The sequence below is a fragment of the Caretta caretta genome, chromosome 6, assembly GCF_965140235.1.
Source record: "Caretta caretta isolate rCarCar2 chromosome 6, rCarCar1.hap1, whole genome shotgun sequence".
NCBI lineage: Eukaryota > Metazoa > Chordata > Testudines > Cheloniidae > Caretta > Caretta caretta.
Window position 1 is genome coordinate 99,293,239 of NC_134211.1, and position 25,009 is coordinate 99,318,247.

A 25,009-nucleotide genomic window follows, 5' to 3' on the forward strand; every position below is an offset into this window, starting at 1 on the left:
CCAATTTATCCACATCCTTCTTGAAGTGTGGGGCTCAAAACTGGACACAGTACTCCAGATGAGGCCTCACCAATGTCGAATAGAGGGGAACGATCACGAACCTCGATCTGCTCGCTATGCCCCTACTTATACATCCCAAAATGCCATTGGCCTTCTTGGCAACAAGGGCACACTGCTGACTCATATCCAGCTTCTCGTCCACTGTCACCCCTAGGTCCTTTTCCGCAGAACTGCTGCCTAGCCATTCGGTCTCTAGTCTGTAGCTGTGCATTGGGTTCTTCCGTCCTAAGTGCAGGACCCTGCACTTATCCTTATTGAACCTCATCAGATTTCTTTTGGCCCAATCCTCCAATTTGTCTAGGTCCTTCTGTATCCTATCCCTCCCCTCCAGCGTATCTACCACTCCTCCCAGTTTAGTATCATCCGCAAATTTGCTGAGAGTGCAATCCACACCATCCTCCAGATCATTTATGAAGATATTGAACAAAACCGGCCCCAGGACCGACCCTTGGGGCATTCCACTTGATACCGGCTGCCAACTAGACATGGAGCCATTGATAACTACCCGTTGAGCCCGACAATCTAGCCAGCTTTCTACCCACCTTGTAGTGCATTCATCCAGCCCATACTTCCTTAACTTGCTGACAAGAATACTGTGGGAGACCGTGTCAAAAGCTTTGCTAAAGTCAAGAAACAATACATCCACTGCTTTCCCTTCATCCACAGAACCAGTAATCTCATCATAGAAGGCGATTAGATTAGTCAGGCATGACCTTCCCTTGGTGAATCCATGCTGGCTGTTCCTGATCACTTTCCTCTCATGCAAGTGCTTCAGGATTGATTCTTTGAGGACCTGCTCCATTCATAGTTCACGCCTCTGTTTCTTTTAACAGTTACCGTGACTGTGCAACTCTTAACTGGCTATCTGTACACAAAAACACGTGCAAATCATGGTAAATGTACATGCAGATTAGGCAAGCATTTTAGCCCCGGTATAAATCAGTATTGAAATCAGTAATGATACAATGGTGTGAAAATGATGTAAGTGACAGCAGAAATAACCCCACAGTCTTTATACAATCAGGCCCTTAGTGTTACATTTTGTGATGGCTTCACAGAGTCAAGGAGGTCTGACACTTAACTATTCCCATTATTTTCTGAGTTACAACCCGACCCTTAATAAACACATTAAGGTAGCAGTAAGTGCATTTCCTTTTCTTAAAAAACAAAACTCAAACAACCCCCCGACTCTGCATGTTTTGTTTAATCTAATCTAAAAAACTCCCCTCAGTCCAAAAAGCAAAATAGCAGCTCCATTTAGGGACTTCCACACCTGGACGCAGGTGCATGTGTGAAGCAGGATTAGGCCCCTAATGAGCAGATTAAGCAGTTCACCATATGCACAATGCTAGAATGATAAAATGTTAATGGAGTGAAAAGTATATAAGTGAATTATTAAAATATGGTTTCTCTCTGTAAAGAATGAAGCTAGAAAAACCCAGTAAAGATAACGTTAAAAAAACAGGATTGAGATATTTGAAACCCTTCCCAAAAAGCTTTACAAAACTCAGGGTTAAAATGAACATATTAACCAGTTTCTTGGGAATTTGTAGAGATGAACCTGCTCCAAAACCCAGATCCAAACAACCCTGAGCTTTGGAAAAGCTGGGACCCTAGTTTGGGCACCTCTCTTATAATTGCCTACGCTTCCCTTCACAACAAGTGCAGCCAGCACTGAAATTCACTGCGGGAGGATGCTCGTAAGAGAAATAATGTACGGTGAGGCTCTCGGGGGATGAATCAGGCCAGAAAGGCTGCATATACTGGCCACACTGGAAGCTGACGTATCCAGGGGAAAGGTTGGCCACTGTGCAAAGCCAAACATAAAAAAAACCCATCACCATATCAGGGAGTCACAGAGCTGCCTATGGCGTGGAGAACTCAAGATACAAGGCAGGGCCAATGCAGAAGTAAGGTTATTACTTGGTTCTGTAGCAGCAGGATCAATGGTCTACAGGAAAGCAAAAAAAGAAAAAAAAAAGAGTGGGTACTAATATTTTACAGTACAAGCAGCAATTAGCAATAAAGCTAATGTGAATTGCTTTCCAAAGCCTAGCTTGTATTGTCTTGTACTTAAACTCAATTTGTTAAAAAGTCTAGTATATTGTCTTTGAAGCCATGTTAAGTAGCTCAGCTGACGTGAATAGGATGTGGAGGAGTATCTGCAGCTGGTAAGTATTGTGCAATTAGGTTCAAGTTAAGGGACCCAGCACTCCACCTGAGCAGCAGCAGAGTCCCAATATCCACAGTGTCCTAACGCAGGGGGTGCCTTCCTTCCTGGCTGACTGATGCCAGTCACCCAGGGAATACATTTTAAAGAACTCACGAACCAGAATCCCTCTGCCTATGCAATGAAGCAGAGTCAGAGAAAGGAGGCAGAGTGTTAGCAGCTAAAAGATTACCCCACAGCAAATGTAGATTTCGGGGAAAGGGAGGAGCTTCCCCAGCACAGCCATTGGAGCAGAATCACCCCGCGTGCCCTTACAGAATAGAGGCCCTGTCCCAACTAAAGATAAGAACATCTAATGGTTGCACTTTCACAACACCAGCTGTCCTAGCTGGAGCAAAATAATAAATAAAATCATCATCATCAAGTACTCCTTTTCTTTTTGCGAATACAGACTAACACGGCTGTTACTCTGAAACCTGTCATCATCTATATTTCTCTTTCCGTCCACATATCTCAAAGCTCTTACAAATTATTATGAATTTATCTAACTATAGTACTTAGGAGCCCTAGTCATGGACCAGGACCCCATTGTGTCAGGCATTGTGCAAGCACAGAACAAAAAGCTGGTATGAGCCCCAGAGAGCTTCCAATCTAAATATAAGACAAAAGACAACAGATGGATACATACAGGCTGATGGGGGAGTACAAGGAAACAGTTAGAAAAACATTGGTCAGAATGATAGGCCATGATGTCAGCATACCAGCAGCCTAACAGTTCTCCATTTTTTTGTAGGCATCACAGAAAAGAAGAGTTGAAAGGCAGGGTTCAAAGAAGGAAAAGCAGTAGTTTTGAGGATATTTATGAGGGGCTTCTTCCAAGCATGAGGAGCAGCATGAGCAAAGCACAAAGGTGCGTGTGTGAAAATTTAATAACTGGGCAATGGAGGCTGGCAGCATGGGCCGACTGGAGGCAGGAATCGAAAACTTGATAGCAAGTGAGAGATGATAGGTAGGGTGAGGAGAGGCTGTGAAGGGCCTTGGAATTGAAGACAGGCATGTATGTTTGATGTGATAGAGAAGGGGGAACCCGAAGCGGGATGATATGATCAAAGTGACGGTCTAGGAAAATGATTTTTGCAGCAGCATTCTGAATGGACATGAGCAAGGCAACATTGCATTTATCAAGGCCAGAGAAACGGATATTGCAATAATCAAGACACAAGATGATGAGAGGCGTCAAGCTTCGTTATTCCCATTTTACACAAGGGGAAACTATGGCACAGATAGAATAAAATAATAATAATAATACTCAATTCTTATATAGTGCTTTTCAACAGTACATCTCAAAGCACTTTACATAGAAGGTAAGTATCATTATCCCCAGGAAGCAGAAATGACTTGCCAAACGCCACAGACAGCATCAAAGGGAAAACCGGGAAAGGACCCAGGTCTCCTGCCTATGAGTCTGATGGCTCATCCATCTCAGAACCTTGGAAGTATAACTCAGGAGATTTTGGCACAATCAAATCTGAACCTGAACTCTAGAGTGGATTCAGCCTTGAACTTGAAACCACAGGCTAGGCCTGGTTTGGATCTGCTCATGTCTAGTAATAATCCAGAGCTATATTATTACTGTCAATCAATCTAGCTTTCTGTTTCTACCATGCTCAGGACCATTCAGCACCTTTAGCTTTGTATTTTAGGTTGAGTGTTTCTTTTATTATGAAAAATTGTGACGGTATCACTGAGTACTTAGTATCTCCGTGAACAGGCTAATAATGAGCTTATTGTAGGCTTAATATATAGTGTTTTGTTAACAGGTGCAGTCTATGAGGTCTGTTTTTACACTGCATTATTTGGGTCCGAGAGGCCAGCCCATCCCCCTTACAGACCTTCTGGGTCTCAGGCAAAGTGATCATGCAAAGACACTGCCATGAAAAGATTTATCATTAGGTGCTCGTGTTATATTTATTTAATCCAAGATTTTCAAAAACAGGACTATGAAGTCAGGCACCTACATAAATGGGGATTTCAAAAGTGCAGAGCACCCAGGAGATTCCATGGCTGGGAACTGCTGTGTGCTCTCAGCACTTTTGAAAAAATCAGGCCACTTATTCTTATTTCGGTGCCTAAGTATGGGTCGATGAATCCACCTGTAAGCGCTCAGTTTTCAGAATCTCAACTTAATCACTGGTCTCCAACTTGGGATCCCAACAACTTCAGACTTGGAGGAGGCTCCGAAAAGGAAATGGATCTAAATTTTTGGTACCTCCAGTTGTTTTCAATTGGTGTGGGGTTTTTCCCCCCAATTACATTGTAAACTGGAATCCTGGGGAGGGACCTCTCTCTCTCTCTCTCTAGTCCAATGACTAGCTAAGTGTTTATCCACAGTGGAATCCACAATCCAGGTGGGACTGACTGCAATTCAGTGGTTAGAGCACCCACCTGGAAGATCCCAGGTCTGATTTCTCTGCTCCCATCACCTTTATTTATGCACCATGCAACAGCTTCAGCAGGAGAGATTGAAGGAGCCCCATCTCAGGGCTTGTCTACACTACAAAATTAAGTTGACTTTATCTAATTCAACCTCAAGCCTCCAAATTAATTAAGTTGATTGTGCATGGCCACACCATGCTCAGTGTCTCGATGGAGTGCATCATGGGTAGCTATCCCAAAGTGCAGCTTGCCGCAGTGTGTTTCGGGAAGTTTGTGCAATTCCTCATGGGACCAAAACATTGTCACAGGGGCAAATGGGAATGTTGCATTGGCATCCCATGATGCACTATGCTCCCTCCCTCATATTAACAGGAAACAACCCAGTGGTTTTTGCAACTTAAAACGGCCACCTTAAAACTCCAGAAGCATGGAGCCTTCTCTGTTGTACACTCTTGCTGTGACAATCTCAAACACCTCGTGCCTTCTCCTGCAATATTTCCAGAGCCGAAGTAGGATTTGCCGCCCTGCTGCAAGCCATTGAAAAAAACAATTCACAGTTGCTGCTGGCAGTCACAGAGCATCTGCGCTCTATTGAGCGCCGTTTCTGGTCCCGTGAAACAAGCACTGACTGGTTTTGCAGGTATGGAATGACAAGCAGTGGCTGCAGGATTTTCAAATGCAGAAGGCTGCCTTCCAGGAACTTTGTGCAGAGCTTTCTCCTGCTCTGCAGTTCAGCAACACAATGATGAGATCTGCTCTGACAGTGGAGAAGAGAATGGCGATTGCTATTTGGAAGCTTGCAACGCCAGAGAGTTACTGGTCAGTGGGGAACCAATCTGGAGTAGGTAAGTCAACCATGGGAGCTGCTGTGCTCCAACTGTGCAGGGCCATTAATTGACTTCTGCTATGAAGGGTAGTGAGTCTGGGGAATGTGCAGGACATAGTGGATGGTTTCGCCGTGATAGGGTTCCCTAATTGCGGTGGGGCGATAGATGGCACACATATCCCCATTCTGGCCACAAGACCACCTTGCCAAAGAGTACATAAACCAAAAGGGATACTTTTCAATGGTGTTGCAAGTGCTGGTGGATCACAGGGGGTGTTTCATCGACATCGACATCAACATAGGATGGTCGGGAAAGGTTCATGATGCGTGCATTTTTAGGCACTCGGGTCTGTTCAAAAAGCTACAATCTGGGAATTTCTTTAAAGACCACAAAATGAACATTGACGACTTAGAGATGCCTGTAGTTATCCTGGAGGACCCAGCCTACCCCTTGCTCCCATGGCTCATGAAGCCGTACACCGGCCATCCGGACAGCAGTAAGGAACGTTTCAACTATAGGCTCAGCAAGTGCAGAATGGTGGTTGAATTTGCCTTTGGTCATATAAAAGGGTGCTGGAGAAGTTTCCTAATAAGGTTGGACCTTAGTGAAGAGAACATCCCCATGGTTATAGCTGCCTGCTGTGTGCTCCATAATATCCATAAAAGTGAAAAAAAGGGGGGAAATTTTCTGTAAGGGTGGGCAGTTGAGACAGATCGCATGGCAGCCATTTTTGAGCAGCCAGACACCTGGGCAATAAGAAGAGCATAGCAAGGGGTGCTGCGTATCCGCGAGGCTTTGAAAAGCTGTTTCGATAATGAGTTACAGTAACATGAGCTGCGTGTCTGCATTGTGCTTTCCCAAAGCTTCACATGACTTGTATCACTGTCCCTATAAAGCCAACCCTCCACCCCAGCCCACTGCTTCTACTCAGTAAAGAACATTTATTTCTTGAATCCATTTACTTTATTTAACAAACATAAGTAAAGAGGAAGAGCAGAAAATAGGTGACCTGGGGAAAAGGGGTTGTAAAGTTGGAACAGGAGAAACATTTTCAGGTATGTAACATAACACCACATTCCAGACCATCAAAGGTCTGTGAATAGGAGCCTTCTGTTACTTGTACCCTCCCCCTGAGTTAAGTGAAAGGGATAATGGACTTTATGCTCACGCCTCATGGAACTCTTGGGGGAGGGTGATTCTGCACCAGGCGATGCTGGCTGGCTGTCCACCAGGGTCTGCAGAGGGACTCTACCCTCCTGCTTCTGTTCCTGCAGTTCAACCAGACATCACAACATGTCTGCTTGGTCCCTCATAATCTGAAGCATCTCATCTTGCACTGCTCCTCTTGCTCATTGGAAGCTTTCCTGCTCTCCATATCCATGTCTAACTTCTCGGACAGTGAAATCCTCTACGCTCTCAGCTCTGTGTCAGCTGTCCCAGAGGCGTGCATTATCTCAGTGAATATATCCTCCCGCGTTCTCTTTCTTCTCCTTCCAATCAGCAAAAGTCTGCTTTCAGGTGTTGATGACACGCCGAAGGACACATTTCCACAAGCAAGGTGAACACCTCACAGGTGTGTGAGTCTGGGGAAAAAATAAAGGAGCCATTGCACATGAATAAAATGTTTCCATAGCAAGGCCGTTTTCTTAAAAAAAACAACCCTTATTACATTAGGTGCAAGCCATAACATAATCTGTAACCATTCACTGTGCAGTTTTGCTGCTCCAGCCATGGTGAGTAGGCCCTCCCCAGGTCATGGGTGATCACACTTTTAATGAAATTTATGGCAGGCTCATGTCGGAAGCAAAGGTAGCTCCATGGGAAACTGTTTACGAATGGGGTAGGGGGAACATTTTCACTCCCAAATTGCGGAATCTCTCATGTGGGGCCCCAGTCCCCTATCAGCCACTTTAAATTACTTACCGACCCACGCCGAGCACAGTAAAGGCACATTAGTGGCTGCGTGGTTTGGTAATCCGGAATGTGTGGGTGTGGGGTGGGTCTACCTGCCCTTTTATTTTTTCTTCTAAGAGCACTTTTAATGAGAACTTCCCCTGTTTCCCCTAGGCGACCCTCTGTGATACCAGTCTCCTGAGGGTAACAGAGGCAGAAAGGAAGGAGATGCTGCAAGCATCTGGGTATAGAGCCGGTCCTTATGCTGCTACGCTGTGTACTGCAATGATGCCAGCAGAATTAATTCAGGAGTTGCATGGGAAAGTGTCCTATTATGGTGGAGGAAATAAGACTGTCCTGCCCAGAAACCTTCTGCAAAGGATTGCAGAGTACCTCCATGAACGTTTCCTAGAGATATCCCTGGAGGATTCCACATAATCCCAGTCCACATAAACAGTATTTTCTGGGGGCCACCCTCTGCCACCATAGCACCTCGCTTTTTCTTCACAGTAAACATGAAATACCACCGAATGTGTGTGCCCACTAAAGTTTAACTGGACTTTGATGGTAACTGTATGCTCACCAGAGGTGCCTTTCCCAGCATCACGGTCGGCCACCATGATGTCCTGCGACCCACAGGTCTCTAAATTAAAAATATTTCTTGGCTCTTAGGGAGAATGGATCCACTGCTCACCTGTCTTCCATTCTCATCCTCCTCCTCTTCCTCATCCACCATATTGTCCTCCTTGTTGTCCCTAGATTCACACACCTGTGAGTTGTCCACATTGCTTGTGGGGGTGCTGGTAGGATCACTCTCAAGAATTACATGCAGCTCATTGTAGAACTAGCATGTGTGGGGTTCAACACCAGAACGACTGTTTGCCTTCTTTGCCTTCTGGTACACTTGGAAAAGTTCTTTTATTTTCAGACGGCACTGCTGTGTGTCCCTCATGTAGCCCTTCTCCCCCATTCCATGAGCAATCTTTGCATAGATGTCAGCATTTCTTCTGCTGGATCGGAGTTCTGCCTGCATAGACTCTTCTCCCCCCACAGCGATGAGATACACCACCTCCTGTGCAGACCAGGCTGGAGCGCGTTTGGGGCGTGTAGTCTCCATGATCAGCTGTGTTCAAGATGGCATGCTCCCAATGCTGATCAAACAGGAAATGGGAAATCAAAAATTCCTGGGGCTTTAGCGGGGGAGGGGCTGTTTCCTGTGTACATGGCTGCAGTGCAGCAGAGTTGAGAATGATTTCCAGAGCGGTCACAGCCGAGCATTGTACGACACCACATGGAGGCCAATTAAGTCGAATTACACAACACTGCGTCTGCATTACCTTGCAGTCAATCCATGAAAATCGAATTAAGCGCTACACCTCTTGCAGAGGTGGATTACAGAAGTCAACATTAAAGGCAATTTAGGTTGGTGTAAAGGACCTGGTAGTGTAGACACATCCATTAACAGGTCGACTTAAGTCAGCTTCCTTCAACCTAACTTTTTAGTGTAGACCAGGCCTCTGATTGTCCCATAGCTCAGTCATCAGAGCACTATTCTGTGAGGGGTAGGAGACAGCTGTTCAAATCCTTTCTTCCCTCTCTGGCAGAGAAGGGGAATTGAACTTGGGTCTTCCTCATCTCAGGTCAGTGTTATAACCAGCATGCTAAAAGTAGCCACCACTTCTTCCATCCAGATTTTGAATGGGACCCCAGCTGGTAGATGGCCTCTGAGCATACCTACCAGATCTGGACCCAGAGACAACTTAGGCAGCTAAATGCCTATCTTCCCCTGGTTTGTGAATTGCTCTGGAGCTTAGGCAGGAGCTAGGTGTCCGGATGCTTAGGGTGAGGAAACAGTGCACATTCCAAAGGCAGTAACATAGGGGCCTAGGGAAGTTTACCTGCAAAAATGTAGGCACTTAAACTCAGTTGGTGCTTCCAGGGTTTATGGATGGCAGTAGAGCCCAGACTGGGAGGTGGACACCTAGACCTGAGACTTAATCTGAGTTCTCTTCCTAGCTCTGCCACTCACTTGCTTTGTAACCTTGGACAAGTCATTTGACCATTTTGTGCCTCAGTTTCCTTATCTACACAATGGAGATAATACCTCCCTGCCTCACACGTGTTGTGAGTATTAATGTTTGTAAAGTGTTTGGTGATCCCTGGGTGGAAGGTGAATTAGAAATGCAAAGGACAATTAATAAAATAATTCATGTACGACTTTATGCCCTCAGAAACTGGCCTTTATATGAGAAAAAAAATCTGTGCATGCAAACTGACTATACAGGAAATTAGTTATCCAATTTGCACATCCAAATACCAGTTCTGCATGCAAACAGGCAATTTATGCATTCAGTTTTACAGTCCACTTTTGAAAAAGGGAGCAGGGTGGAGGAAATGTGGATTGACAAAACCAAATATAATTTTGCTTCCGATTGTATCTTGCATTTCACATGTCAAAGAGTACTGATAAGTGTTTGGTGTAATAAAACTTTTACACACTAAACTGATCAGAGATAAATACTGTTACACAAACATTAGGGACCATGAAGAATGAAGGTTGAATCGAGAAAGCAACTAACTAATCCAGTTCATTTCCTTCAGTTTGTAAAAACAAGTAACTGACATATTTCCTGCCAATGAACGTTCCTACAGATAAGAAAGATCCTGACAACAGGAAATTCTTTGCTAGAAAAGAGAACAACTTTTGCCATTAAGCCTCACATTCTTCATTTAAGTTCCACTCAATTAAAAGCAACATCCAGCTAATTAAATATGAGCTGGATAAAATTATGCAATTATCCAAATCTCAAAGACTTTTCTAAAGTGTACATGAACCACTGTTTTCATAATAAGCTGACATGCTTCAGTTCTAGAACTCTCGGAGGCTGACTCTTATTTGCACTCAAATAACTTATTTGACTCATTGTAAACCCCTCTGGCAGCGTAAAGGGAGTACATTACACTTACACTGATTTAATACACTGCTCTAGCCTTAATGTAAATGAGTCAGCCCTTTGTTTTTCAGAAAGTAAGGGTCCAGTCCTGGAAGGTGCAGAGTGCCTCCTGCAAGATTCTGAGCACCTTCAGCTCGTTATCAACTCAGAACTGGCCCTAAAGCTATAACAACTGCTCAGCAGTCAGCTAGTTTTCCTTAAAAACCAATGAAATATGCAAGTAAAGAGAAAACAAAGGTCAGACTAGTCATTGTAGTAGCTTTCAAAACTGATGATTTATATTGAGGGTGAAGCATTCAAGTGGTTTACACTAACCATTTGATAAGGATAACACTGCTAAATGGGGATCTAAGGGAACACCAAAATAAAATGCTTCGGAGCAAATGTAATAAACACGCAGAGATGTTCTTCTGTCAGAAACATTTGAGATCAGCATCAGCTACCCAAGGGGAGGAAGGAATCAACCCCTCCCACAAGTCTTTCTTGTGAGTTTGTTGTGAAAGATTCCAGTTAAGCTTTTAAAAGCAAAATGGCTCTTCCCTCTCAGACACAAGAAACTTTTCAAAAGACCAGCGAAGTAAAACTTTAATTAACCATAATACTAATTGTAGCGGTTTATTATCAGTCTTTATTTTCCCATGCTGTATTCACCCCTCATGCAGTATGTTTTTCTTTCATGTCTCAGTTGTAACCTTCACTGTGTTCCTGAAGCAAACAGAGGCTCCAATAGAAAAGATTACTTAATGTTAACAGTTGACACTTATTCATTCAAGGTTTTTTCCCCAAGATACGAAGGCGAGTTGTGACATTCAAATTTAAATAATAAACTTTTAACATATTTTGGTAATTAATGATGACAAGCAGGGGTGCTGGAACTGTTTTTATAGTGGGGGTGCTGAGAGCCATTGAACCAAACTGTAAGCCCAGTACATAATGGAATCCACTTCAAGCCAGGGGGGTGCTGCAGCACCACCTGCACCCTTAGTTCCAGCACCTATAAAATGGGCCTAATTAATCTGTTATAACTCCTCTGGAAGCCACAGGAGCTACACAAGGAATTAGTTTGGCCCAGTAGCAAGTTAAAATAATAGTCACCCGCATACTTTTTTTCTCAGCCCCTCTTGTCTTAGCCTTTTCACAGTATGGAACCCGAAACTTCAGCAGAAACATCTTCTGGGCCCAATACCACAGGCCTTGCTCAGGCAAGACTCCCACTGAAATCAGTGGGAGTTTTGCCTGAGTAAGGACTGCAGGTTGATTCCCTTAACTCTTTGTTCTTTCAAGAGTCTGAAGTGAAATATAGATACGAAATATGGAAGACAGTGCAGGGTTTGTTGTAACATGACCTTGATGTGACAGGCACATTCTCAGGTTTCAACAGATGCTGTGGGAAAGGCAGTAGAAGCCAGCGTGTTCTGCAGGCATTTCTGATGACATGCAGGCTTTTTTTTTTCTTTTCTTTTTTTTTTTTTTTTTTAAATAAATGGGGGGTAGTCTTCTCAGTTTCCATGACAACAGTGTCTCCACTTGTCTGTTATTAGATACCATCCACTTCCTGTGTCTAAATTTTTAAGCCAATCAGAAAAGTGTTTATAGATTTTACAGCTCCTGGGACAGTCCCTCTTTTACAAGAGAGCTACTTTAATGACACGTAATGCTTAGGCTGCAAATGTTAGAAGGCCTTATATTTTCAGTTGCAAAGAGATCACACTTTCCAGAGTTTCCTGGCTACTGCATGAGATACTGAGAGAAAAACACGGTTTTGCTGCCGAATTCGTTGTGCTCATAACAGTGGCCTTGCCATGATTTTTTAATACTGCACAAACTCATCCTAATTGTTTATTCATTTTTATTTTTGATTTACCCTCTCACCAGGTAAACATTTTGTGCATGAAAAATTCTAATGTAATAATTTTATTAAGAAATCCAGTTACCCACTACCCACCCAAGAAATGGTCTGGTGTAACGCAAATGATACTACAGCATAACACTGTTTGCTGCAATTAAAGTTTCAGTCAACTGAATTGTGTATACCACAATACTGCAGTAATGACAGAATTTTACAGAAATATTTTGATAATACAAAACAAAAGCTGACCACAGTCTAACAAGTATGCTGGGGAGGGGTGGGGGGGAAAGGGGGGGAGAGGCTTATTTTATTGAGAGAGTAATCACATATATATTTTGAAGAAATAAACCCAAGAAAAAGTCCAACTAAGTTAGAAGTCAATATTGAAGAAAGGCAGGCAAGGGGAAGCTAATCAGAAAATAGGAAAATACCTCTCTGAATAGCTTTGACAAATCACTCTTAACACAACTGATGAATCATTGTGTGTGAGTGTGTATAAAACAAATATACGAACTGTAAAGTATGAACTGGGCTTCTCTATAAAACAGATCTAAAAATCAGTGAAACACAGGAACAAAAGAAATATAACAAGGTGTCTGCCTAAGATTAGTGAAATGACTGTGTCAATGAACTGGAAGCACACTGGCTATGACAATCTCCATATGGAGGCTGTCAATAGCCTATTCCTTTCAAATTTGATGCATTTTTAAATTATTATCATCATCCACCCCAACAGTTCTCAAATGCCTTTCCTGAAGCACAGCTTGTGTTTGGGAACTACCAACACTCAGCCTATTAACACTTAAAATGAAACAAAACACCCTGCAATTTAAGTGTCCAATCCTGTGATGTGCTCAGTGCCATTAAAACCCACTGAAGTCAGGGGAAGGTACTCAGCACCTCACAGGAGGTGCTCAGCAGCTTTATAGGATTTGGCCGTAGAGTTGCTGGGGCAAAATGCTTTATTTTCCAAAAATATCTTTCTGTATTGTGAGCAAAAACTGGAGAAAATTCTTAGCAGCTCTGGCCTGGCAGTTTCCCCTCCAAATATTATTAATCTCTATTTAGAATCTAAAAAATAAATTCAGAATAGCTGATTGACCTGAAGCTTGATCTAAATTGCAACCACAGATCTGAAAATTTGGTTAAAACAACAAAGCTGAGTGACCATCAATAATGTTAACTACCAAAATTAGCACAACTGCAAAATTAGGAGGACCCCGTCCTGCAAGTCCTTGAAGTGAACAGGAGTTTTGCCTGAGTAAAGACTGCATGGGATCAGGCCCTTGAACATTTTTGTCATTCATAACTCATTCTCAATGTAGCCTAGAAAGCTATTAACAAACACACATCAATTACCTGATCAGATCAAGCAAGTTCTGCTTTTCCACAACAAATGAAGCAAAAAGGTTTAGCAACTAAACGCCTGCAGAAAGTTTTTGTTTGTTTGTTTTTATATTAACTTACTTTTGGAGCTAAACTAATTTGGATAAGGTTACTGTACATCCTGCATCCTTTTACAGTTTAAGCTGCATGCAGTGTATCCATTTAGAAACAGATGGAATTTTTCTTCCGGGGAGGGGGGACAAAATCTAAAAATTCAAGTGTGCACCCATGCAGTTGCCTGAACATTTATAGGTTTCTAATGACAATACTAAACACTGAGCCAAAGATTAAAAGACAGGAAACGAGAACCATTTTAGTTACCTTTTAATCTTTGTTTTTTGCTCTTGCTTCCTTCTGCATTAGTTGCTGTTGCAGGTATGTTATATTCTCACAGTTAATCCTTCCATTCTGGTTTTGTTCAATATTTGGAATGATCCCTATAGACAGAATGCAGCCATAACCCAGACTCCATGCTCACTGAGCTATCCTTGTGTCAGAGGTACTGCTAAAAGCACAGAAATAAGGAAACTTTCTGCTGGGTCCTAGTGCTCAACTATAATAGAGAGTCCCACAAACTGTATTGCAGAATAAAGATCATGTTTATTGTTCTGACTCACTTGCCAGCACCTAGTGGGGAACATGGTCATGTAAGCACTGCTTGCTTTATGACTTCTGAAACATTACAAATTATGTTAGAGATGGACCTGATGGATTGTGAATAGCCCAGACTTTGGGGAAGAGGGTGGAGTGTGAACCCAAATCTAAACCCAGATCTGAATTTTATTGCTGACTCCTATCTAATAAGCCAAAACACAATCTGGAATTTGAAACTAGGAAAACTTTATAGACGGTTCAAAATAGGAACCTGGAGCGAGATCTAAATTTTGAAGCTTGGGCATGTCTGCTATTCACCCATTACAAAAACAGAGCCAAATTTCTGGTATCCTTGCCCCACAATCCAATAGCAGCTCCTATGTGTCACATCCATATGTGCGGAACTCTGCATTTTGGGGTGAGAGGGAGGGTCAGGGCTAAGAGTAGAGGGCCAGGGGTACAGAGAGACTTTCTGTACCACATCCAAGAGATTTCCCCATATAAGATAATGCTAACAGTTCCAGCATTATCCTGAACAGGCTCCCACTCTGCACACTCAAGCCCCCACTCCAAAGAGGTTGTTTTCCCAAGAATGAGTAGGAAACCAATGGAAGTGTGGCCCCTAAGTGAGGGATCTGTGTTTCTATGCAGGAGATTGGTGGCCAGGGAGTAGCAGCAACTGGGCCTCTGCAAATGTGCCTTCTTCCTCCCACTAAGGAATACTACATCTTACATTTGAATTTTAAAAACTAGTTGAAAGCATAAAGTTTAGAGTATAAAGTCCTATTCAAATTCGCCAGGTCTCGTACAGATAATGTAATCTCCCCAGGTTGAAATACATACAGTTCCAACAATTCCATTCTGTATCTCAAGACAGGATCTGTTCTTAATTCCCTGAAGCCAAGTCATGACACAAAACAGCCCCTGCTGTTTTAGTTCCCAGCTTCCCAAGAGTTCCTTTTCCACTGCAGTGTCAGCCAGTCTGTGTTAGTTCCTGAATCCCGCAGCTTGTGAGTGTCCTGAGTGCTATATACCCTCTGTCCAAAAATAAAGGGGATATTCAAAAGATAGTTCTGATTGGCTGCTGAACAGTCCTTGTTCCCAGTTCATGAAGTGTGCACCTTTCATCATTTTGCCCAGTAAATGCTCTCTAGTGCAATTGTGTTTAGGTTATGTCTATTTTTAAAAACCAAAGGCATAAAGAACTAAAACTGTTACGATTATTTACTTACTGGTATTGTTTGGTAGCCCCAAGGAACCCCAGTTAAGGACCCGAGTCCCACTATGCTAGATGCTGTACGGACACATAACAGAGAAGACTGCCCTTACCCTAGAGAGCTTACTGTTTAGGTGCCAGACAGGACATGACAGGTGGACAAAGGAGGCTTACGGGGAGGGGAAGGGTAGGAAATGAACAGTGATCAACAGAGGACGTTAATCCTGGCTAACCCCGGCCTAACCATTTTAAGTTTCCAAAACAATACAAGGCTATTCTATCGCAAATAATATTAATAAAAAAGAGCAACACTGCTCAGCACTTACACAACATTCTTCATCCTTAGTTTACAATACTTCACAGGCAGTAAAGCAATGTTATCCGAACTTTATGTATAGGGAGCCTATATGGGGAGCCTGAGGCACAGCAAGGTAATAAGTGGCTCAGCCAAGGACAACAAACACACTGGTGGCAGACCTGGGAATAGATCCAGCGCCTGGGCCATCAGACCACACTATCTCCCTCAAACCACCTACCTAACTAATGATCTTAAACCATTACAAAAAGTTAGATTTTTTTCACTAACCCAAAGCAAAAGTGCTCAGTAGCACTACATGGTGATGTTCAGAGATGCACATGGCACCAGTCTTCCAGAGATTCCTCAGTAATTCTCTCCCACAGTCATAAAGGGGCACTGTCAGACCATACGCCCAAAATGTAGTTGGTGGTAAAATAAAAGGGGGTTGTATAAGTCCTGGCCCAGATTGTCCTTATGCGAAAGGGACCTACCTTAGATCTCACTTCCGACACAGAATGGAAGGAATCAGGTACCTCTATGACACTATTTCCTTTATTCCTCAGCCAAACTTTCTGGGTTGGGGGGCAGAGATAAGGCAGATTTCAGTGGAGTGACCAGGCTGGGGGTGTGGCTGGGAGAAATAATCATCATCCCCCGATATTCTGACTTGCAGAGTGTATATAGAAAATACACCCTAGGGCTCTAACATCTTGCCTGTGAAGTCCTCCCCTCCCTCCCAAAGGTGTCTTCTAGGGGCCAGAGCTGGTGTGACACCACATGCAGGAGCATAGTTATTATAGGAGAATGTGGGAAGTAGCATCCCCCTCCACTCACCAATGATAGGTTTATTAACACATCAGTGACTGTGTTGACACACAGAGAAACCCTCCAACCACAGAGGAAAACAAACAGAAAAGTGCGTTTCTGAATGTTATATAGATTAGATTTGTTGTACTTTGTACAGTCACTGACCTGCAAACAAGAATCAGGACCTTTTTCTGTTTGTGCTCTGCTCCTCTCTGCATAGCAGACCCCTGCTGACACACAGAAACTTTCTCTTCAAGGGAGCAAAAATGAACCTTTCCCATACTCTCAAGGGTCTTATAAAGGGAGGAAATTGTATAATTCAGATCTTTGCTCAGAAGACATTCCCAACTGACTCCCCTGACTCCTGGGCCCTCCCCTCTTTGCTAACCTGCAACCCTGGACCAGCTCACCCACTAACTCCCAGTTCTGAATTCCCGCTCTGACCCCCACTTTGTCTACTTCAACATTGCTCACCTGCTCCTTCTTCCTTCCCCCACTATCTATTCCTTCCAGGACTTCCTGCCCTGCACTCACTCCACAGTGGCGGCTCCTACAACTCCTGTGCTGTGGGGTTGGCTGGGTGTGGCTCTCTGCTCCTGGCATTCCAACCTCCAGGGTCACAGTGCTGCTCAGGTTTGGCCCCACCCCCCTGACTGGACCAAATTTGTGTGAATGGAGTTGTGACCTGGTTCATGGGGCTGCAGTGCCAATCACTCAGATTTGGCCTACCTGGACCCCCGTCGTCATGACGACTGGGCCAAACCTGAGTGGCGCTGGGACCCCAGATGCTGCAGAGCAGGGGTAGGAGCCACAGGAGCTGCCATGCGACTCTGAAACATTGGTGACCCAATTTTGGGTCCCGAGCCATAGGTTGAGAAACCCTGGTCCACACCACACGTGGTTAACTAGGAAAGAGCTCTGGGCAGAGTTAGTGGGTGAACAGCTGGGCATCATTGCCTCCAAGTGACTGAAAAGGCCTGCAATGGGCATTTAATTATTCATTGTAACTTTACCTTTCTTCATTCTGCCCTGCTACAACACAAGGGACAGTGGACACATGCCCTGTCATCCTCAGTTTTGGAAATAAGTCTGGATTTATCATCATTCAGATTTACTATGCTATTGTGTGTGAATCACAAGTTTGGGGAGGATTGGTTGTGGGATTTTTATTTATTTATTTATTTATTTACTTTGGCAAGGGGACTGTTATTTCCCTGACACTAAGTCTGGGTACAAGGATATGGATAAAAGCTGGATCCTGCCAAATCCTGACAGTTTTTGGCCCCAGCTTCCCAAATGCCACTGCTGAGTTGGGGGGAAAAATCTAGTTGCTACAACTGCAAAAAAACCTCTACACTCCTGGGTGCAAGAGTGCCACAAAAATACAGATCTGGTGCCAGGATCCTGCCTCCTTTTCAGGTCAGTGAGTGATAATTAGAAAGTCTGGATAAAAAGATTTGGAAAAAATGGTTATTATTAGCCACCTTTATAAAAATGACCATGTTTTACATTGGGGGCAGGGAAACACTGTTCTGTTTCCTTCTGATTTCCTTGCTCCATGCTGAAGGACTTTGAGAAGTCAGTGAAGGTCTACTACCCAATGTGCCAAGTCCTTCCCTACTCTGCATTCAAATCCCCACTAAAAGCCTAGCTATTGCAAAGGGGAAAAAATTTTATGGGGAAAAAACTTTCTGGAAGGCAAATCCTTCTGCTGCATCTCCAAGTCTCTTTGGAGTGTTGGCCTTTCTGTGTTAGTTTTTGAGATTGTAAACTCTTTGGGGCAGGAGGCTGACTTGCTATCTGTGTTTATATGGCACCAAGCATACGATCAGTGCTTAATAAAATGACAGTCTTTGGCAAAACTCCCATGGACTGCAGTGGGGCCAGGATTTTACTCCTTTAGCCTGGGTACCCTTTCCTTACCAATCCACCTTGTCTCCACCCACGCTTCCTTCAAGTCCCTCATTAAGACCCAGTTCTACAAACAAGCCTACAAACTCTAGTGTCCCCTATAAGGCAATATAACCCCCCCCTCATTTAAATAGTTATAAATCAAGACTGAACTCCTTAGGAAAGTGACAAGGATTTTTATATGTCATTGATGCACACAGAGGGATAAGGTGGGTGAGGTAATCTCTTTTTATTTTTACGTCACTCACCTTGTCTGTCTAATAACCTGGGTTCAACGCAGCTACAGCAACAATGTAGAGCATACAGTCCAGATACTATGGTCATAGGAGCCACATAAGTACGCAGGTGATAAATAATAATTATGATATGAAATTAGTTACCATGCAAATGCTAATTTATCTACAAAAGGCATTTAATTGCTTTGCTGTAGTGGGGCGTTTACCCACTTTGCTTCCAGAGTCTGTTTTGCTTCTTCACTTGAACTGAAAGATAAAAATGTTAATGCTTTAAGCTACATCACATATTTTTAAGGGGCAAGAGGTATCAGTGACTTTTATCCAATTAATCTGTATTAGACAGCATATACATAGAACACAAGTGTAAATATATTGGGCTAAATTTTCAGAAGAGATTAGTGATTTTCAGTTTTTGGATGTCTGACTTGAGATACCTTAAAAGGTATCTAATTTTCTGTTTTTCACAGGGCAAGCGCTGAGCAGTTTAAATATTTGCTCACTCCCATGCAGTTTCAGCTTATTATAAATTACTATGTATTCTGCAATGTATGCTGATCACATTCTGTGTAGGGATACAGTTATAGTGCTGTATACCTACTCATTCCATTGCACAAGGAATAGCCCTGGACATGCACAAAATAGTAACATACAAGGAGATTAGGGTAATCACATTCTCTGGTCCCTGCTTATGAATCAAGTCCCACACAGCTTCCCCATGGAAACCCAGGTGTTCCTTTTATGGTCACAAAGGGATACTTAATTAAGCACATATATGTGTGCTTGTACTGCTCTAATAACAGTATAAGAGTCACTTGAGCAGTAGATTTGATTTTATGAACCAAAAGGATAAAATGTAGGCTCTGCAGTGCACATTGAAACTGAATCTTTTTCATTCTTCCTTATTTTATTTTAGTTAATATCGCCCTTAAACTTAGAATTATCCTGCAAGTATTAAGGCTCATTAACTTTGTTGCAGCTTGCACTTAATGGGATGTCTTTTGTAACAAATATGAATCACACGAATGCTTCAGCCTAAATGTTTAATAAAAAAGTCCTGGAGTTACATGCCAGGATTCAGTCAGAAGAAAGGTGACGGGGATTGCTGTCATACTTGCAGGGCTAGCTGCACCTCTGACGCCTCCCTAAGTGCACCTTCAGCTGGTGTTAGGCCTCATGCCTTTACCATTCCTGGGTGGAATCATGAAATTCTCCCACTTAGACAGGGTCCTGGGCTACACCATCCTGTGTATCGACTGTGCTTACCCAGCAGGTCTGACAGGGCTTGGTACCTGAGATTTAGCCTTCCGAAAAGAAAAGTATTGTTTATTTCTGTAACCATAGGAACAATGCATAAAAAGGATTTTAAAACAACAGATGATCTACATGCATGTCGGTTTCACATAGAGTCTAACCATCCTCCGGATGGGGGCCCAGTAGGTCTAACTTCCTCCTGACTCTCACTTTGCAGGCTCTGGGTTCTCAGGCCAGGTCTACACTAAGCAGTTCAGTTAACCCAGCTAATCCCTCATGGGTGTGAAAAGTCCCTGTTCCTGAGTGTTGTAGGTAAGCCGACCTAACACCTGATGTAGCCAGCGCTAGGCCAGTGGAAGAATACTTCGATCAACCTAGCTACTGCCTCTGAGAAAGGAGGATTAACTACAGCCACAGGAGACATTCAGTGAGTGACGACATTAAAGTGCTCGCAGCTGTGCTGCTGCAGCAGGTTAAGTGTAGACACAGAGAAGTTTTTGAGAACGAGGCTGTCTCCTTGAGGGAGTGCCTCTCTTTAAACCGTGTGCAGTCTTTGATTCCCCCGCCGCACAACCTTTGGAGTCCCTCTTGGAGAAACCTATCTGGCAGCTCCAGCAGGGAGCCAAGCCAAGCCATCAAAGTGAATGACTGTTGTATTGTCTCTCAAGATTTTGCAGAGCAGGTTATATCTCCCTCTTCCTATGTGCATTTCCTGACAATCCTGCTATTGAATAAACTCCTTATATGCACACCATAAACATCACAATAACCAGATAAACACATAATATTCACATGATTTCTAGTGTCTAGGGGTATGTCTACACTGTGAAGGTGTTGACAAAACTTTTGTCTTTCACGGGTACTTAAAAAAGCCCCCCCTATAAAAAATGCAAGTGGCAGTGTGAATCCAGCTTTGTCGGCAGGAGTGCTCTCCTGCTGACAAAACTAATACCGCTCGCGGGGCTGGAAGTATTTTGTCAGCAAAAGTGCTGACAAAGTACCAACAAAGAGTGTTTACACACCCTGACTTTTAGCGACTAGGCTGTGTCGACACTAAAAGCTGTGTGGTGTAGACAAGCCCTAATAAAGTTATCAATCTAAGTTCCCAGGCTCATCTTTTGACAGTGTTGTGCAGGTTTCCTTTGAGGATGAGGACCGATAGTTCAGATGTAGAGTAAATCCCTTTGTGAAAAATGTTCACTCACAGGTGATAGGGTGTTTTTGTCTTTTATCATTTCCTGTAAGAGTTCATTCGAGAATGTAGTGATTGTCTGGTGTCATCCACATAATTGTTATTGGGGCATTTAGTGCACTGGATGAGGTACACCACATGTTGTGAGAGGCATGCATGGAACACATGGATCTTGAAAGGTGTGTTATAGGGAGGGGGAGCTGATCATTGTAGCAGTGCAGATATGTCTGCAGTTTTCATGGAATCATAGAATCATAGGACTGGAAAGGACCTCAAGAGGTCATCTAGTTCAGTCCCCTGCACTCATGGCAGGACTGAGTATTATCTAGACTATCCCTGGCAGGTGTTTGCCTAACCTGCTCTTAAAAATCTCCAATGATGAAGATTCCACAACCTCCCTAGGCAATTTATTCCAGTGCTTAACCACCCTGACAGTTAGGAAGTTTTTCCTAGTGTCCAACCTAAACCCCCTTGCTGCAATTTAAGCCCATTGCATCTTGTCCTATCCTCAGAGGTTAAGAACAATTTTTCTCACTCCTCCCTGTAACAACCTTTTAAGTACTTGAAAACTGTTATCATGTCCCCTCTCAGTCTGCTCTTCTCCAGACTAAACAAATCCAATTTCTTCAATCTTCCCTCATAGGTCATGTTTTCGAGAACTTTAATCATTTTTGTTGCTCTTCCCTGGAATTTCTCCAATTTGTGCACATTTCTCCTCAAATGTGGAGCCCAGAACTGGACACAATACTCCAGTTGAGGCCTAACCAGCACGGAGTAGAGTGGAAGAATTAGTTCTCGTGTCTTGCTTACAACACTCCTGCTAATACATCCCAGAATGATATTTGCTTTTTTTGCAACAGTGTTACACTATTGACTCATATTTAGTTTGTGGTCCACTATGTCCCCCAAATCCCTTTCTGCATTACTCCTTCTTAGGCAGTCATTTCTCATTTTGTATGTGTGCAACTGATTGTTCATTCCTAAATTGAGTACTTCGCATTTGTCCTTATTGAAGTTCATCCTATTTACTTCAGACCATATCTCCAGCTTGTCCAGATAATTTTGAATTATAATCCTATCTGCCAAATCACCTGCAACCCCTCCCAGGGTGGTATCGTCTGCAAACTTTATAAGAGTATGTCTACAGTACAAAATTATTCCAAATTTATTCTATTTGAATTTTTGGAAGCGATTTTATACATTCGGTCTTCTGTGTCCCCACTAAAGTGCGTGAATTTGGCAGAGTGCGCCCACAGTACTGAGGCTAGCATTGAATGTTGGAGTGGTGCACTGTGGGTAGCTATCCCACAGTTCCCGCAGTCCCCACCGCCCACTGGAATTCTGGGTTAAGTTCCCAGTGCATGATGGGGCAAAAACATTCTCGCGGGTGCTTCTGGGTGTGTGCCGTCAGTCGCTCCTCCCTTAGTGAAAGCAATGGCAGGCAATCGTTTTGTGCCTTTTTAGCGTGCAGACACCATACTGCTTTCAGCAGATGGTACACCACTGCTGTCCTGCTACTATGAATCCACTTCGCATTTCCTCTCATCTTTCTACGTAATCTCTAGGATCTACTCTTTCTCTTCCTCATTGAATGCTTCCACTGCCAACTCTGCTTGGCCATCGTGAACCGAGCAGCACCGCTTCCGCCGCCAACTCTGCTCTCCTTCTCTTGCCGCACTACCGAGCTTCTCCATGTCTGTCCTGGGCTCCCGCCGCCATGAAAGCTACAGAACACAACCCTTTCCTGCCTTTTTTCAGCTATCGTGAACCAAACAGCACCTCTTCTGCTGCCACTCTGCTCTCCTACGTTTCATGCCCTTTTTCCAGGATTACCCGTGCAGGCACCATAGCCATGGAACCTGCTCAGATCTCCGCTGCAGTTTTGACCTTTTTGACCTATTTTGACCTTGTAAATACCTCACGCATTACCCAGCAGTATGTGCAGTACCTGCAAAAAAAGGCACAAGGAAGCGACGACAGCACGATTACTATACTGATGAGGACATGGACACAGACGTTCCCAGAAGCACGGCATGTGGCAATTGGGAGATCATCGTGGTGTTGGGCCAGGTTCATGCTGTGGTACGCCGATTCTGGGCTTGGGAAACAAGCACAGACTGGTGGGACTGCATAGTGTTGCAGGTATGGGATGATTCCCAGTGGCTGCGAAACTTTCGTATGCGTAGGGCATGGAACTTTGTGATTTGCTGTCCCATGCCCTGAAGTGCAAAGACACCAAAATGAGAGCAGCCCTCACAGTTGAAAAGCGAGTGGCCATAGCCCTGTGGAAGCTTGCAACGCCCGACAGCTACCGGTCAGTTGGGAATCAGTTTGGAGTGGGCAAATCTACTGTGGGGGCTGCTGTGCTGCAAGTAGCCAACACAATCATTGACTAGCTGCTATCAAGGGTAGTGACTTTGGGAAATGTGCAGCCCATTGTGGATGGCTTTAATGCGCTGGGGTTCCCTAAATGCGGCGGGGCGATAGATGGAATGCATATCACTATCTTGGCCCCAGAACACCGGGGTGGCCAGTACATAAACTGCAAGAGGTACTTTTCCATGGTGCTGCAAGCACTGGTGGATCACAAGGGACGTTTCACTGACGTTTCACTGACTAATGGCCAGGAAAGGTGCATGACACTCGCATCTTCAGGCACTCTGGTCTGTAGAACCGCTGCAGGAAGGGACTTACTTCCCAGACCAGAAAATTACTGTTGGGGATGTTGAAATGCCTATAGTTATCCTCTGGGACCCAGCCTACCCCTTAATATCATGGCTCATGGAGCCGTACACAGGCACCCTGGACAGTAGTAAGGAGCAGTTCAACTATAGGCTGAGTAAGTGCAGAATGGTGGTAGAATGTGCTTTTGGATGTTTGAAAGTGCGCTGGTGCAGTTTACTGACTCGGTTAGATCTCAGCACAAGCAATATTCCAATTGTAATTGATGCTTGTTGTGTGCTCCACAATATCTGTGAGAGTAAGGGGGAGACATTTATGGTGGGGTGGGAGGTTGAGGCAACTTGCCTGGCAGCCATTTTCACATGGCCAGACAACAGGGCGATTAGAAGAGCGCAGCAGGGCACGCTGCACATCAGAGAAGCTTTGAAAGCCAGTTTCATGACTGGCCAGGGTATGGTGTGACAGTTGTGTTTATTTCTCTTAAAGTGACCCGCCCCCTATATATATGAAAGGAAATAAAGTTAAAAGATACATTTTAGAGAACAAAGGGGACACTCTTTCTCAGTGAAGCAGGCAATTCATAGTACACAGCACACATTCTTTCTGTACAAGGTCTCATTTTGCCTCTTATACTGAAGTGCCTGGTGTGAGTAAGCCATCACATGTGGCTAGGCAACAGAATTCAGCTTGCAGGCAGCGATGGTAAGCCCTAGGGGCACACGGGGTTCTGCTTCTTCCTCATTCATTTCAATGCTTTCACACTACTGGGCTCTCTGGGATGATCACTTCACACAACACCCCTCTCCCCACCCACCCACCACATGGCTCCGATGAGGCTCTGATAAGGGATGAGCCCTTTAAACTAAACACGAACAGCCCAGCGCGGCTGGGTTTCCCTCCACTCCCCACCGCGTGGCTCCGATCAAGCTCTTACTCACCAGAAGTGCTTTCTCCAGGGTCATGGTCTGGGAGCATGCCTTGGGAGTGGGGGGAGGCTATCTCCAGCATTAAGAATAGTTCCTGGCTAGGGGGGAAAACGGATTTCCCACTTGCCGCCTGTGCACTGTCCTCCTCCTCCTCCTCCTCCTCTTCATCCTCCAAAAACTCATCCTTTTCACTCCATGCTACTCCCCCCTTGCAGGTGTCCACAGACAGTGGTGGGGTAGTGGTGGTGTCACCCCCCATAATTGCATGCAGCTCACGGTAGAAGCAGCATGTATGGGGCTGCTTCTACCGTGCACAGAGCA

The 25,009-nt window shown here is 44.1% G+C and overlaps 1 protein-coding gene across 1 annotated transcript in view; it reads right to left on the reverse strand.

The window, feature by feature from the left end:
* FOXN3 (forkhead box N3) overlaps positions 1-14,073 on the reverse strand; it is a 308,330-nt gene extending 294,257 nt beyond the window's left edge. The window contains exon 1 of the mRNA XM_075129825.1: positions 13,897-14,073. The gene's annotated coding sequence lies outside the window, so the exon portion shown is untranslated. The remainder of the gene's footprint in view (positions 1-13,896) is intronic.
* Between the last annotated feature and the right edge of the window lie 10,936 nt (positions 14,074-25,009).